Consider the following 15070-nt stretch of genomic DNA (forward strand, 5'->3'; position numbering starts at 1 on the left):
ACCCACGTGAAGTGCGGCGCGTTCAGCCTGAGGAGGAATCGATGGCGGCAGACTTGTACAGGCTAAGCATAATTGGACCTAAACTCCAGACTACTGTGCAAGCTGCTCCTTGGAAGTTTTCTAAATACCACTGGAGACTATCAATCTCCAGGGAGGCGAGAGGGACGAGGGCCTGACCTTTGTGTACTCTGACGCTCCTTCTTTATAGGTAGAGACATTTTGTTCGTTTTTTGCCCTGGGTTCCGGTTTATTATTTGATGCATTTGTTTTAACTGATGCAGGCCGGTTCTTTCGGCACAAGAAAACACATTTCATCATAGCGACTGTTAGGCCTGTCAGCGCATCTATCTCTGTCCGTCAATCTATCCAGCTGTCTGACTATCTATCTGTCTTTATCCAACATTCTGTCCATCTTTGTCCATCTCTCGCTCTCTATCCATCTTTTCCATCCATCTCTATTCACTGTGTCAGTCTTTCCGTCCATCCGACTCAACTATAAATCCAACTCGCAGCTCGAACAAATACAACAGTACAGAGCGTACGGTTTCCAAGTACCTCTGCTGTGTCTTCTTCTATTATTACTCCTTCGTATTAATTGTTTACCTCGTAATGGCTCGGCGCCGCCAGATGGCTCGACAAGAAGGCCCTACGATTGGCCGAATCGCAGACGTTGATGCACTGCCTCCACGTTCATTACTAATTGCCATCAACCGTCATTCGTCGGTTGCCAAATTAAATATTGATGAACATTCCCCCTACCCCCCCTCCCAACACCCCCCCCCCCCCCCCCTCTCCGCCCTGAATCACTATAATGAACACTAGTCTATAATTAATCGTACCCCGGCAGCACACAGCAGACAACTCCTGTGATCAGAGAATCGTTTGTTTTCACAATTACGCTCCTATTGTTCCCTCTTTGAGGGAATGTAACCTCCTATCACTGCACAGTCAGATATGTACAATGTATAGATGTGTATGTGTATGCATAGTACTATGGATATGGACCATATTTGTAGATATGGACAACACATGCACTGGAATGTACAGTATAAATCTGTGTATGTACGTTTTTATACATAGTGAGTTCACTAAGGAGCAGGTAGGGGTTAGCATCTGAGCTCTAGAAATGCATACAGGTAAACGGAGGAATGAACCAATTAGGGCATTAGCTCAGGTAGATATAGGAATAAAGGTTGTCTGGTAGCCGGCGGAGGCTGGTTCAATCCCGGGCCATGTGTTGAAGTTTGCCTTACAGCTGACCCTAACAAGCTGGCTGTTCCCTAGCATGGTTGACACCGCCCGTCAGTGTATGAACGTGTATGTGAATGAAAAGGTTAAAAAGGCGCCACATAAACCTAGTCCGTTTACCATTACCTTTAGGCTGGCAGTCAAACACACCCTAACCACCCCATCATCCGTTCCACCTGTTCCACAGTGTATCCCTGCTAAGGGTCAGTGGCTCTGGGCCTATCGCGTATGAGAGAGTGGTGCACTCCCCAAAATAATCTCCAGAGCGATAATAAAGTGCTATGAGTGTTTTCGGCTCGGCCCAAGAGGACGGCACAGACAAGCAGGAGGCAGGGAAACACAGAGTCAGTCACGAGGTATCCGAGAGAGTGCCAAGCCCCCTTGAATTGATCAATGAATGATCAATTATTGTACTATGCGCACTCCCTGTGTGCACTGTAATTATTTACATACACACACCCAGCGGGCAATCAGACGCACTGACGCGGGCGTCATCAATTATTTTGTTTTGCATCGTCCTCTCGTTTGGTGCATTCATTATTCACTGCAGGTTCCACCGCCACACCTACACCACGGTGAGGATGATGATGATGACGATGATGATGACGATGACGATGACGATGACTGCGCGTAAATGATTAACATCGGAGAGGAGGGGGGGAATAAAACAACAGGGCACCTGTCGTCTTTTTTTTAAGAAGACAAAGCTTCAAAGCCGAGAGGGAGGGAGTGAGGGAGGGAGGGGTGGGGTGAGGAAGGGAGTGAGGGAGGGGTGGAGGGAGTGAGGGAGGGAGTGAGGGAGGGGTGGAGTGAGGGAGGGAGTGAGTGAGGGGTGGAGTGAGGGAGGTAGTGAGGGAGGGAGTGAGGGGCGGAGTGAGGGAGGGAGTGAGGGAGGGGTGGAGTGAGGGAGGGAGTAATGGAGGGAGGGAGGGAGGGAGGGAGGGAGGGAGGGAGAGTTTCTTCATGAACAAGAGTGACGACATCTGACCAGTGCCTGCGATGTGGCGCCGCATATTGTGACGCACTCATCTTTAGTTTTACAATATACTGCTCGCTAATGAGTGGGTCCTGATGAAGCCTGACTATAACACTCACACACAGATGCACACACACGCACAGACATACACACTCACACATGCCCACACATGTACAGACACACGCACACATGCAAGCACAAATGCACGCACACGTAGACAAGTACACCAACACACAAAAGTACACACACACACACACTTAACACATTTAACACCGTGTTAGAACTAGCGATGTTAAGACCTTCATTGCTGGACGCTGCAGCTGCCATCTCCACCATCTCCAGTTTTCTGTTTTACGTGCAGGAAAGCTTTTATTTCCAACCCAATTAGCATCTTCCGACTGCAAGATATGTTTATTATATTGGTTATACATTCAGTTCCTTCCTCTCACCCTCCACCCCCTGAGTATACGGCGGTGTTGGCTGAAGCACTGCTTTTGTTCTCCACGAAATGACCCCATGCCAGGCGAATCAAAAACCAGCACTGCAGGCTTCTATTACCACTCGTCTACAAAGCCTGCCTTTTTATGTTTTCCTCGCTTTGCTAAGCCTTGTTCGCGTTGCGTCGTGAACCCTGATGGGGCTCTGGTCGCAACGAAAACACACAAAGGCACGTCTTACACTGCTTCTGTGGACGAGCGGGGGGCCGACGATGATGGGATCTGCAATGCCACCTTACTAAACCCCAGAGAGACTAAAACACAGAACCAGGACTCTTGTTGCTGCTGCTGCTATCATTGTACTGTTTCTATACACTTCATAATGATAGATATACATATATTATGCAGCTTAAGCAAACATCTAATCAGGAAGACCCCATCCCCCTTCTATTTCCCATCAGTTTACGTCTTTGTGGGAATTCTTAATTCCCACACTATCATCCCAAGTCCCTCCCCTTCATCTCTCAACCCATCAGGACCTCATGCAATCAGCAGCCGTTCAATGGCGCACCGATGCAGTGTATATATACACACACACATTTCTCATTCATTCTCATCTCTGCTGTTTTCATGGAGAGTCGATGCAGATGATAGCAAGCGACAAACAGGCATTCAGCTAATAACGGTGATCGCTGTGAACATGTCAGATTCTAACCCTTCTCTTCGAGGTGCCACACCCCTTGGACAACACCGAAGCAGCTGCCACTTCCTCTGTTCCGAGGCGCATGGACCACCGCGTCACCACACGCCAACGCTATTGCAGCTATGAACCCCACTCATCGCCAGGGGTCCAGCCATCACAACCCAAAGCACTGAGCTCCGATCATCGTCAAACCCCAAAGCTTCACTCAAGATTCAAGAACACTTTATTTGTCCCGAGGGAAATTCATCCTGGGCATACCGTGATTATGCAGAGGAAACCTTCTCCGTCAGCGTCTGAGAAAGCTCTTAGGTTCTAGTGCGCTATTCCTAGCGCAATACGTTTGCCTAATTTGCACAATTCTTTGCACATACCTGTAAATGTATTTGAATCTGATGACTAGATAGATTTTTTACTTATATTAGCATGTGTCTATCTCTTTGTTGTGTGTCCTTGTGTATCTTGTGCTTTTTATGTGTACCTGACTGCAAGACAAGTTTCCCTTTTGGGACAATAAAGTTGACTGAACCGAACTGAGCTACTTCTGTGCAGCCTCAGCCGACAACAACGCTCTCACCGCCGCGGTGGTTCCCTTCAGCCCGAAGCTGGAGACGCAGAGAACCCTCCCAACGCATCCACCCCACCCGTCACGTCGCACAGCCGTCGTCATTGTTAATGCATTTGAGTAATTAGCGCACTGAAGCCCCACATACAGGCAAAACGCACTGATGATGTGTGATAGGTTTAGTTTCGATTCACTAGGCCGCACTCTGGACCCATCGAAGTAGGACTTATTTCTGGGGGGAATCTCATCTGGAGATCACGAGATGGCGTCCTCCAGGGCTAAGGAGTTCCATCAGCCGGCCCCTCCAGCGTCTGGACTCCATCAGGGGGATCTCATCTACCGGAAGAGTCCGTGGATCCACCGTCCCATTAACAACCATTTGATGGTGTTTTCCTGGATAAAATGCACCGCGATGTTAACATTTCCCAATCGGTTTCGATGAGTCGTTTCTACTTTGGGGTTTATGATCTATGAGGAGCAAAAAAAAATGAATAATAAAAGGTAGAGAAATTTAACTATAATAGTGATTTTTATCCAGAAAAACTCCCTCGTTTTCTTGTACATGTTTAGAGTCGAGTCTCGTCCTCCCCTCTCTACAGCTGTGACAATGACGTAGAGGGTCAACAACGGGTCGAAGCAGACAATCAGCCTCTACCTATATGTGCCTATGGTCTCCCCGTGGGCCTTTCTCAAGCTGCCTCTTTTCTGTACATTCACTCGTCTCCTTGTGAAACGTCACGTTTTGCATAACAAAGTACTGTCCCAATATACAAGTTCTCATTTCGCAATATGTGAATAATGGTGAGAGTGCCTGCGGGACTAGCTAGTTAGCTAGCTAGATAGCGTGACTAGCCAGCTAGCCAGTCCTAATCACAGACTCCTCTCGCCTCACAGACCAATGCAGCTGACAATGTAGAGGGCGGACGTCAATGTGTGAGTAGAAGCAGGCTAACAACTGTCAATTTCAAATAAACACTCAAAATAAGCAGTACTATGAAAGGGGACTGTTAAAAATTACATTACACTTTTAGAGTACAGTTGAGGAGCATTCAGCACAGCTTCAGATGTCTTGAGCGATAAAGCCAGGCTTTTATTTTGGAGGACTGCGGGCGGCCTCCAAGCTGAGCGCACTACCAGCAGGAACAAACGCCTCGTTCCGTGAACAGCGCTCCGTTTGCTCGTGAACTCGCAAGCTCATTCTTCAAAGAACAACTAGAAGTAGAAGCCAGAATTCCGCTCTGTGCGTTCTCGGTATCGAGAAACGCCCCGTTCTCTCCTGCCGCTTCTCAAGTGATAAAAATATCTTCCCTGTGACACCGTTTGCTTTGTGATTGGGCGGTTGATTGCAGCTGGTTTGGCTCAGCTGTCCGTCATGATACTGATTACCCGTTGCTACGCCCAAGTATGGCCTGGTTCCTGTGGGGGCCGCTGTCCATTACCCTGATCTATTCTATCAGAATATAGTTTTAGACTTTTGAATCAAAGGGGACATCGAGAGATTTAAGACGCACCTCTTTAGGGAGCAGTTAGAGGGATAGCGGGTGATGTTCTTATTTGTGACCAATTGCTACAGACAATCATGTCTGTAGCAAAAAAATAAAATAGAACATAGAACGTACATAGAGCTATAACATAGAATTGTAACTAGGCTGGGGACCTTGGGGATTGGACCCAGGAGGACATTCTCCCTGGGAGTTCAACACGCTAACCACCAGACTAGAGAGTCAGTCGGTGACTCCGTTAAACAAATCCTTTACGGAGGGGGATAGAGAGCGACTACCACTGCACAATGACATAAATCATCAGCCGTGATGGTGATGGCGGGGGAAGAACGCTCGTCTGTTCCTGATTGCAAAGATTCCCACCACTCTGTGTCCACTGCAGAGCTGCGGTTTGTTGTTTACTGGGAAAAGAATAAAATAATAAACAGATGAGGAGGGTTGAAGAGGGACACGGTGCCGTATTAGAATGCAAAGTGGCGTATCGCAGCTACGGAATTAGCATGCCTTTATCCACAGACATCAATAGCAAGGCAGAGCGCAACGGAGAGGAGGGGTACCACTAGAGAGAGAGAGAGGTGGAGGGAGAGATGGAGAGAGAGAGGCATGGAGGAAGGGACGAGAGACAGAGAGATGTGGAGGGAGGGACGAGAGAGAGAGAGAGGTGGAGGATGAGAGAGAGAGAGAGAGGGGGGCGGACGGAGACACAGAGAGAGTGGAGCGATAAATAGGTAGAGAAGGGGGCAGAGGGAGGGACAGAGAGAGGGGCGGGAAGGGAGGGACGAGAGACAGAGAGGAGGAGGGAGAGACGTTTAGACATAAAGTTCCAGAAGGAGGGAAAGGGATGGAAGGGAGGGAGGAAGAGTGGGAGGTGGCGGGAGAGATGGTTAGAGATGTACCACCAGATAGGGAGTCATAGGATAGGGGTGGAGGGAGACACGAAAGAGAGAGAGCAGTGGAGGGAGAGAGGGAGGGAGGGAGGGAGGGAGGGAGGGAGGGAGGGAAAGATGGAAATCTAGCACCAGAAAGAGGGGTGGAGGGAGAGAGAGAAAGGTAGAGATACAGAGGGACAAAGAGAGAGAGGATAGATTGATTGAGCTATATCAAAAGAGTGACGGATATGGAGAGAGATAGTACCAGTGTTTCCGCTTCATGCATCTAAGAGTGGCAAAGCACGGGCGCTGTATTATAAGTGCCACTGCAATCAGCAATGCAGCGATGCATTACTCCTCATCCTTTCAGAATGGCAGACAATGTTGGACACCCTGAATTCTATTAGCTTTATTTTTAAGACATCTGTATCGGTGTCCTTTACTGCACCACACTCCATTTCTACATCGCCAAATTGCTAATGGAGGAATTTGGTGGGAAAAGTGATTTAATTAGGAAGTTGGCTTGATAGTTGACAGTGTGCAGAACAGAAGCACCAGTGAAACCCAGACGATGGGATGGCAACGAAGTGAGAGTGAAAACTGTATTTGCACTTGCCAAGAAAAATATGGCTCGTGCACATAGCGCTCGCATGCTTTTCCTTGTCATGTTGTACTGTTATACCATTTCTGTTGGAATGCTTGGACCTCAGCCCAACAGGAATCACGGATCACACTAAAACCTCCCTGCGCACACCGTGCACGTGCACATCGGTATTGTGCACTTGCACATCAGCATTGGGCACGCACACACATCAGCGCCATGCGTGCCCACATCTCGTAGTTCACACGTACATCATTGCCATGCATTTGCACATCAGCACCGCACACGCCCACATCACAACCGTGCACATCAGTGCTGTGCACGCCGACATCAGCGCCGTGCAGGGCCACATGTGCACCGTGCACGGCCACATGTTCACCGTGCACGCCCAGAATAGCGTCGTACACGCCCACATCAGCACTGTGCACACACACCAGACAGGAAAACTGAGAAGTGGAGGGAGGTGGATGGATAAGAGAGAGAGAGATGGGGAGATAGCAGCAGAGAGAGAGAGATGGGGAGATAGCAGCAGAGAGAGAGAGAGAGAGAGAGAGAGAGAGAGAGAGAGAGAGAGAGAGAGAGAGAGAGAGAGAGAGAGAGAGAGAGAGAGAGAGAGAGAGAGAGAGAGAGCCAGAGAGAGAGAGAGAGAGCCAGAGAGAGAGAGAGAGAGAGCCAGAGAGAGAGAGAGAGAGAGCCAGAGAGCCAGAGCGAGGCTGCTTTGACTCATCTGGAGAAACATGACATTTAGGAGATAATCGGCCTGTCTATTTGCAATTGTTCTGCCGCTTTTCAGCGCCGGAGAAAACTCCCCGAGTTATTCAAAGGCTATCAGAGCGACCCGGTGCCGCATTCCCCTCGGCTGGAAACTGCTGATCGGCCCCGAAATACAAACCAAAGAAAGATGAGGCGGGGAGGGACCGAGGAACCCGCTCCATGATGGATGAAGTTCCAAATGTAAATGGTGTTCTCCGGGGCCCTGCCCACCAACAGCTGGGCGTCATCCTGTCTCGCGAGCACTATTTTTAGAAAAATAAGGAAGAAGTCATATAGAGTGTAATGCTTCACAGCACGTCCTGCAAGCTCGCGATAACGCCGTTGAACGAGGTAAAGGTGGGGAGAGAGACGCCACGCTTGGATCGTTAGACATATCCTCGTTTACCCTCCCCTCCCTCCCTCCCTCCCTCCCTCCGCCCTCCCTCCCTCGATACGTCTCTCACTCCCTTCCTCCCTCCCTCCCTCCGCCCTCCCTCCCTCGATACGTCTCTCACTCCCTCCCTCCCTCCCTCCCTCCGTCTCTCACTCCCTCCGTCCCTCCCTCCCTTCGTCTCACTCCCTCCCTCCCTCCCTCCTTCTGTCTCTCACTCCCTCCCTCCCTCCGTCTCTCACTCCCTCCCTCCCTCTCTCCCCCTCACTCCTGCTCATTCACAAGTTGTTTTTTTACATACATTTTTTTATTGGTGCGAGCGAATGCTGGGTTGAATTCAGTTTATCACCGTGTCAACTTAATTACCAGCCCCACTGAAAGGTGTCACAGACTTACTTTCTCATCCTCCAAGAGTGAGCGATAGCGAGGAGAGGGGGGAGGGAACTGGAAAGATAGAGAGAGGGAGGGAGGGAGGGAGGGAGGGAGAGAAAGGGTAGAGTAAGAGAGTACGGGAGGAAGCAGTGTGACACTATGAGGGAAACAGCAAAGTGGGAATTAAGATAGTGGAGAGATAGAGGGGGGTGCGACAGCGAGGGGAGGAAATAACTTTGTGGGGGAGAGAGAAAGAGGGAGGGAGGCGGAACATTAGCTTGACAGAAGACACAGATCCACAAAGAGATCTCCGCTGCATAATGGAACTCATGTGGAGGGATCTGCTGGGACAGTGTACAGAGGTCTACCCCCCCCCCCCCCCCCCCCCTCTCTGCCTCCATCCGAACCAGCCATGTACATCACTGAACCCAGCTGGGAATCAGCATATATACTTTTTTTTTTTTCATCACTTTTCATGGAAATTCCCCCCTCCCAAATCATAACTTTTATTTTTGTCACCAGTCTGTTACCCTGGCAACAGACTGCCTCCTTATAAGGTGTTGTTGTTGAATATCTGGGCAGAAAGGCTCTTAGAGTATATTTTTATTTTTCATCTTTTACAATGAATCAATCGCCCATTGAGGGTGAAGTGATTTATAAAAACATATAACTACACATGCCCACAGCCACACATGCACGAGGACAACATATCTTTGGACTAAGCCGTTGGATATCATACTGGAACATCATGTGTATACCTCGATGTAAGAATCAAATTAACTAAACTAGTTTCATAAATAAATGTATACCGTTTAATAATATAAAAGGCAATCCATATATAATGCATTGAAATGTATATAATCCACCGAGCATGTTTGACCCATATAGTTAACATACATATACAAAAGTATACATATGGTAGTGAAAATGATATTAGCATCCGTAGCGATAGCAAAGGGGCTAAAGTAGCAAAGGGCTACCTATATGTGGTAATTGGGGCAGTGGCACACTGGTTACACTGCAGTGATTAGCTGGCTTCAACAGCATCAGGCTAGCTCGCCCTCGCTGACACTTTAGACACCAATTTCCCTGACAAGATGGTGGCTGAGCACCGCAGACAGCCATACCCAGGGCTAGCTTTTAATGGGCCTCAAAGCCACTGTCAGACGCACACACCCGAGGAGAGGGTCCAAAAGGGAGGAGGGGGAGGGCGGGGTGGGTACCGTGGTGATTAAAGAGAGCGGGGAAGGGGTTTGCCGGTTTGATGCCCTAAACAGGTGGAATTGTATTCCCCGTGAACCCATCCTCTTGAGGAGGGCTCAAGAGGTTATCGGTTTTATGAAAGATTTGCTTACAGGTTTATTGGCGTTTTAAATTACTGTTAAGGTAACGGTTGTTTTAAAGAGTGTTGTGACCATTTTACTGGCTGTTAAGTGACTGGACGACTGTCTGGTACATTTGCTGGTTTGTCGGCTGGTTAAAAAATGACTATAATCAGTGTATAGTTTACTATGATCACAGTTCTATCTTATATGAAATGTTTAAGGCAGGTGGGTGTTCATATGATACAAAGCTCTCGCCAAGGTCTGATTCCTTCTCATATGGATGCTTTACTTATCGTTAATGTCAGGGCAGCTACTTTGGTGGCTTCAACAGGTGGGTTTACTGTAACCCAATGAATGTGTTTTTCTGCAGTGGAATAATCTAATTACCTACTCCAATGTTGATCATTATCTTGCAGGTTTTTCAATTAAATTCAACCCACTGGGTTAAAGTATTATAAATTCAGCAGGATACAAAATAAGTATCACAATAATAATAATAATAAATAAAACCAACCTTAGCCCACAATGAATAACAACTTCAGTAACCTCCGCCCCATCTCTAACCTACCATTCATTTCCAAAATCCTAGAAAAGATTGTCGCCTCCCAACTTCACTCCCACTTATCCCTTCACTCACTCTACGAGCCTTTCCAGTCCGGTTTTTGCCCCCGTCACAGCACAGAGACCGCCCTCATCAAATCACTAATGATCTCCTCATTGCAGCTGACTCTGGTTCCTTCTCCATCCTCATCCTCCTCGATCTGAGTGCAGCGTTCGACACCATCTCACACCCCATCCTTCTCAGTAGACTCTCCTCGATTGGCCTCTCCCACACCCCCCTCAGTTGGTTCCACTCCTACCTCACAGGCCGCACCCAGTTCATCCAGCTTAAATCCTTCACCTCCAATCCCTCCCCAGTCACTACTGGTGTGCCCCAGGGATCTGTCCTGGGGCCTCTTCTATTCATCATCTATCTCCTCCCCCTCGGCCACATCCTCCGCAAATACAATATCCAGTTCCACTGCTTCGCTGATGACACCCAGCTCTACCTTTCCTGCAAACCCAATTCCTCACTCCCACCCCCCTCCCTCACCGACTGTCTCTCCGAATAAAAACCTGGTTCACCTCAAACTTCCTTAAACTAAACTGCAATAAAAACTGAAATGCTCCTCCTCGGCACTAAATCCACACTAGCGAAAGTCAATACCTTCTCTCTCACCATCGACAGCTCCTCAGTTTCCCCCTCCCCTCAGGTTAAGAGCTTGGGTGTCATCCTCGATAGCACACTTTCCTTCCATTCTCACATCAACACCATTACCCGCACTGCATATTTCCATCTCCGCAACATCAACAGACTCCGCCCCTCCCTCACCCCCCACACCACCGCCATCCTTGTTCACAGCCTCGTCACCTCCCGTCTGGACTACTGCAATTCTCTCCTCTTCGGCCTCCCCCACAAGTCCCGTCCGCAAACTACAACTGGTCCAAAACTCTGCCGCCCGCATCATCACAAAGACCCCCTCATACCATCACATCACCCCTGTCCTCCAGCAGCTCCACTGGCTCCCCGTAACCCACCGCATTAATTACAAACTCGTAGTGTTTACATTCATGGCCATCCATAACCTCGCCCCTCCCTACCTCTCTGATCTCCTGCACATTAACATCCCCACCCGTTCCCTTCGATCCTCCTCCTCCATCCACCTCTCTGTGCCCCCTGCCCGCCTCAGCACTATGGGGGGCAGAGCCTTCAGTCGCTCTGCTCCCCAGCTCTGGAACTCTCTACCACCCGACCTCCGAAACTGTGACTCTCTCCCATTTTCAAAGCACAACTAAAAACCCACCTGTTTCGGACTGCCTACTCTCTCTAACCTCCATGCTTCCTGCCATTCTGCCCTATGTATTTAACTTTTTATGTTGTCCTTTCTATGTCTATTTTATCACGTTTTTTGTATATTTCATTGTGTGTTTTATTGTGTGTGATGTACAGTGTCCTTGAGTGACTGAAAGGCGCTTTTCTAAATAAAATGCATTATTATTATTATTATTATTATTATTAATAAAACTAAACCTCAAAAATAAAGTTTCCCACCCTAGCTAGCTAGTGTCAACTCTGACGTCCACCAGCTAGATCTTCGTTCATTATAAGTAGCAAACTGCGCGGCCAAACTGATAGCCATGCTAATTAAGCGGTACCGGCAGTGGCTCACCTTTAACAAGAGGACATATATACAAAGGCCGGGTCGCGGAACTCCCTTAATGAGCTCCGAGCCACGTGATTGGTAGCCGTGCTGCGAGAGCGCCTGTGTCGTCTCTCTCTCCCGCCCTTCATGTCCTTTGAGCTGCGAGCGCTACTCCTTCCGTCAACATCCTCACCCCTTCCCCACCTACTGCATCATCACCGTGCGTTGGCAGAGGTGACGTTTGCGCCGTAACCCCAATCTACCTCCACCTTCAGCGGTCGATCACCGTCATAACCCGCACGTCTGGCCAGCACACACACACACACACAAACCTTCCCCTTCCAGGTGACAGTGATGGAGAGTGTGGTGGGGAGGGAGGGAGGGAGGGAGGGAGGGAGGGAGGCAGGGACAGAGAGAAGGGTGTGAGAGAGGGGGAGAAAAGATGGAGAAAAAGATGGGGAGGGAGAGAGAGACGAGAGAGAGAGAGAGAGAGAGAGAGAGAGAGAGAGAGAGAGAAGATGGCAGGAGAGGGAGAGAGAGCGAGAGGGTGTGAGAGAGGTAGAGCGATAGAGGGGCAGACTGAGGAAAGGGGTGAGGGAGGGAAAGAAGGGGACAGAGAGCGAAAAAGAGATTGGTGAGGACAGAGAAGGGGGAGGCGAAGATACGAAGATTAAGGAGAGGATGAAAAGGGGAGAGAGGGAGAGGAAGATGGAGGGAGGGCAGGCTTGAGTGACAAGAGGAGAAGATTAACTACGTATGGATCCCTTGACAGTGGGCGGAGTTGGACTTTATTCAGCAGCGCAATTATGGGACGCCCTTGGTCATTGAACCTCGGATGAATTATCGTCACTGTATGGAAATATTCAGACGGAGCCCAGGAACACAGAGTACGCTACCTGAGGAGAAGAGCCCGGATCAGAAATCACCATCAGACAGTGACAACCACCGACCAGGTGCTTCTGTAATCACACGACGAGCTCGTGGGGAATGATGGTAACAATAACCATTTCGGCTGGCGGCGGTGGGAAGTTTCATATTCGTTCTTATTAAATAACTTCCAAACAAGTGTTGCGGCTGTCCTCCTCAAACGTCTCTGCGAGTGTAATTACGCGGCGTTTCCCCGCACACGAATCACCAGGAATAGCTCAACACATCACGGCTGATCCGTTGGCGCTAAATTAACTTTGGGAAGTGTTATGTCTTGCAGCGAGCAGATGAACTCGGCACAGCTCCGCACGGTAGGATCCCTGGTTTTCCTCCAACAACTTCCTTCCAGCCGTCAGCTCCTCTTGTCTAATGCTGTTCCCGTCGAGGCCTGTTGTAGCTCTGCAGGGCTCCTCCGCTCTCCTGCTCCTCGTAGGACTGCTTTACACCTCACCAACCAAGTTTCTATTCCTCGATCCGTCCCTTGTCGTTCACCACGTTTCTCGCATGCAAATTTGTATCGCTCGTCTCTTAAACACCCTCGCCTCTAAACCCTCCTTGTCGTTTATCACTCCTTGCCTCTTCTCTTTCTTCCTCTCCTTCTCACATCGTTGTCATCCCACTCCTCAATTTTTCTCCTTTCTACCTGCTGGGCTGGTAGACCCCAGAGCACTCTTGCTTGTTGACCTGGGGGGCCGGCCTCCCACGCACCTTCACACACTCAGGTCTGGGACCACTACACCCTGCTTCTGCTATCAACTTCTGACCCGTCATTTGCCAACGCTCAATCCTGTGTCCGTATGATTGGCCGCCTCTCAACCCTGTGTCTCTTATGTAATTTGCTGCCCCTCGACCATCCGTCCACGCGATTGTCCAACTTTCAACCCTTCGTCCACACGCTTAGCTGCACGCTTAGACTCCCTCACTAATGGGTGGCTGCCTTCCTCCAGCCCTCCAGCCCTTCCAGCCGGACTCGAGGAAGCGGTCACAAGTCTCAGCACTCTTCCCTCCAGCTTCAGCAGCTTTCGAAGGACGCTTGGCACCTTCGGAAAGGGACAGCTGTGGTAATAATCAGCCGTTAGACACTCTTGATTAGAATCATAATGATGTTTGGGCCTTTCTTAAAGTAATTTCCAAAACAAGCATTCTCTCTCATCACTCTCTCTCCCTCTATCTTTCTTCTACGTATCTCCCCCCTCCGTTCACTCCCCCTCTCTTCATCTCCATCTCATTAATTGAGCTGATGCTGTATCCGAAGCGACAAGTAAATCAACACTGAAGATATGACCAAACAAGTGCGAGAAGTAAGTCGTCAATTAAGCTTCAAGTGCTTCAAGTGCTAAAAAAAAAAGAGAGAAAAACTTGGGAATTTATTTGGATTTACTTTTACTGAATACAATTTGCTGTTATTATCATTTTCACGGGCAAAGAAGCAGTCTGAGCAGAGGGGTTCTCAGTCAGGGACAGAAGATGGGCTAATGTCAGGGGGGCCAGGCGACCATTGGGGAACCAGGTCCTCGGACAATCAACATTTTTATTGAGCGGCAGCTTGGGACCCCTCTTACTGCAAGGGCAGGACGCCGGGCAGGACGTTCTGGATTAAAGAATGAGCCATTCGGAGCACGGTAGGCAAGTACCATCAGCTCGGATGGAAGTAGGGCAGCCCCCGGGAGCCAGGGCAGGGTGCGGAGGAGGAGCAGTGCATTGTGGGAGGACGTTGGATGGTCGAAGACCAGCTTGTCTGCTGCAATCTGAATGAGCTCCAGAAGACAAACAGCACATGCAGGCAGACCAGCCCAAGGGGAGTTTCAGTATTCTAGACGTGAGATAACAAGAGTCTATACCCAAAACCTGCAATGCTTTCAGGGCTGACAGAACCAGCCACCCTGATGTGCTAGAGCAGGAATCTGTGGGAAACGGTTGTCACGGCGATGTTGGACGCTGCGTGGGACAGATGGTCATCCAGTGTCAATACCAGGTTCCCTGCCGTCGCAGGCCCCACAGGGTTGTCAATATTAATGACGAGGCCTTAGATGGGAGATGTCTACCCTGATAGGAAGAGCAACTCAGTTTTGTTCACATTGAGCCTCAGGTTGAGCGTCGATATCCACTGGGAGGATGCCGGCCAGACAGGCTGAGATATGTGATGCCACCTTGGTTGCGGACCGTGAATAAGACAGATTTAGCTGCGCGTCATCTGCGTGGCTGTGGTAGAAGAGCGTGA

General features: G+C 49.3%; 2 long non-coding RNA genes across 3 annotated transcripts in view; one reads left to right on the top strand and one right to left on the bottom strand.

The window, feature by feature from the left end:
- LOC132452739 (uncharacterized) overlaps window positions 1-15070 on the top strand; it is a 101623-nt gene that overhangs the window by 82564 nt on the left and 3989 nt on the right. The gene's annotated exons all lie outside the window — the stretch shown is intronic.
- The window catches only part of LOC132452738 (uncharacterized), an 81079-nt gene continuing 70167 nt past the window's right edge, over window positions 4159-15070 (bottom strand). For both annotated transcript variants that reach the window (XR_009524481.1, XR_009524480.1), the window contains exon 4: window positions 4159-4319. This is a non-coding gene — a long non-coding RNA (uncharacterized LOC132452738). The remainder of the gene's footprint in view (window positions 4320-15070) is intronic.

Source organism: Gadus macrocephalus, chromosome 23 (assembly GCF_031168955.1).
Source record: "Gadus macrocephalus chromosome 23, ASM3116895v1".
NCBI classification, from domain to species: domain Eukaryota; kingdom Metazoa; phylum Chordata; class Actinopteri; order Gadiformes; family Gadidae; genus Gadus; species Gadus macrocephalus.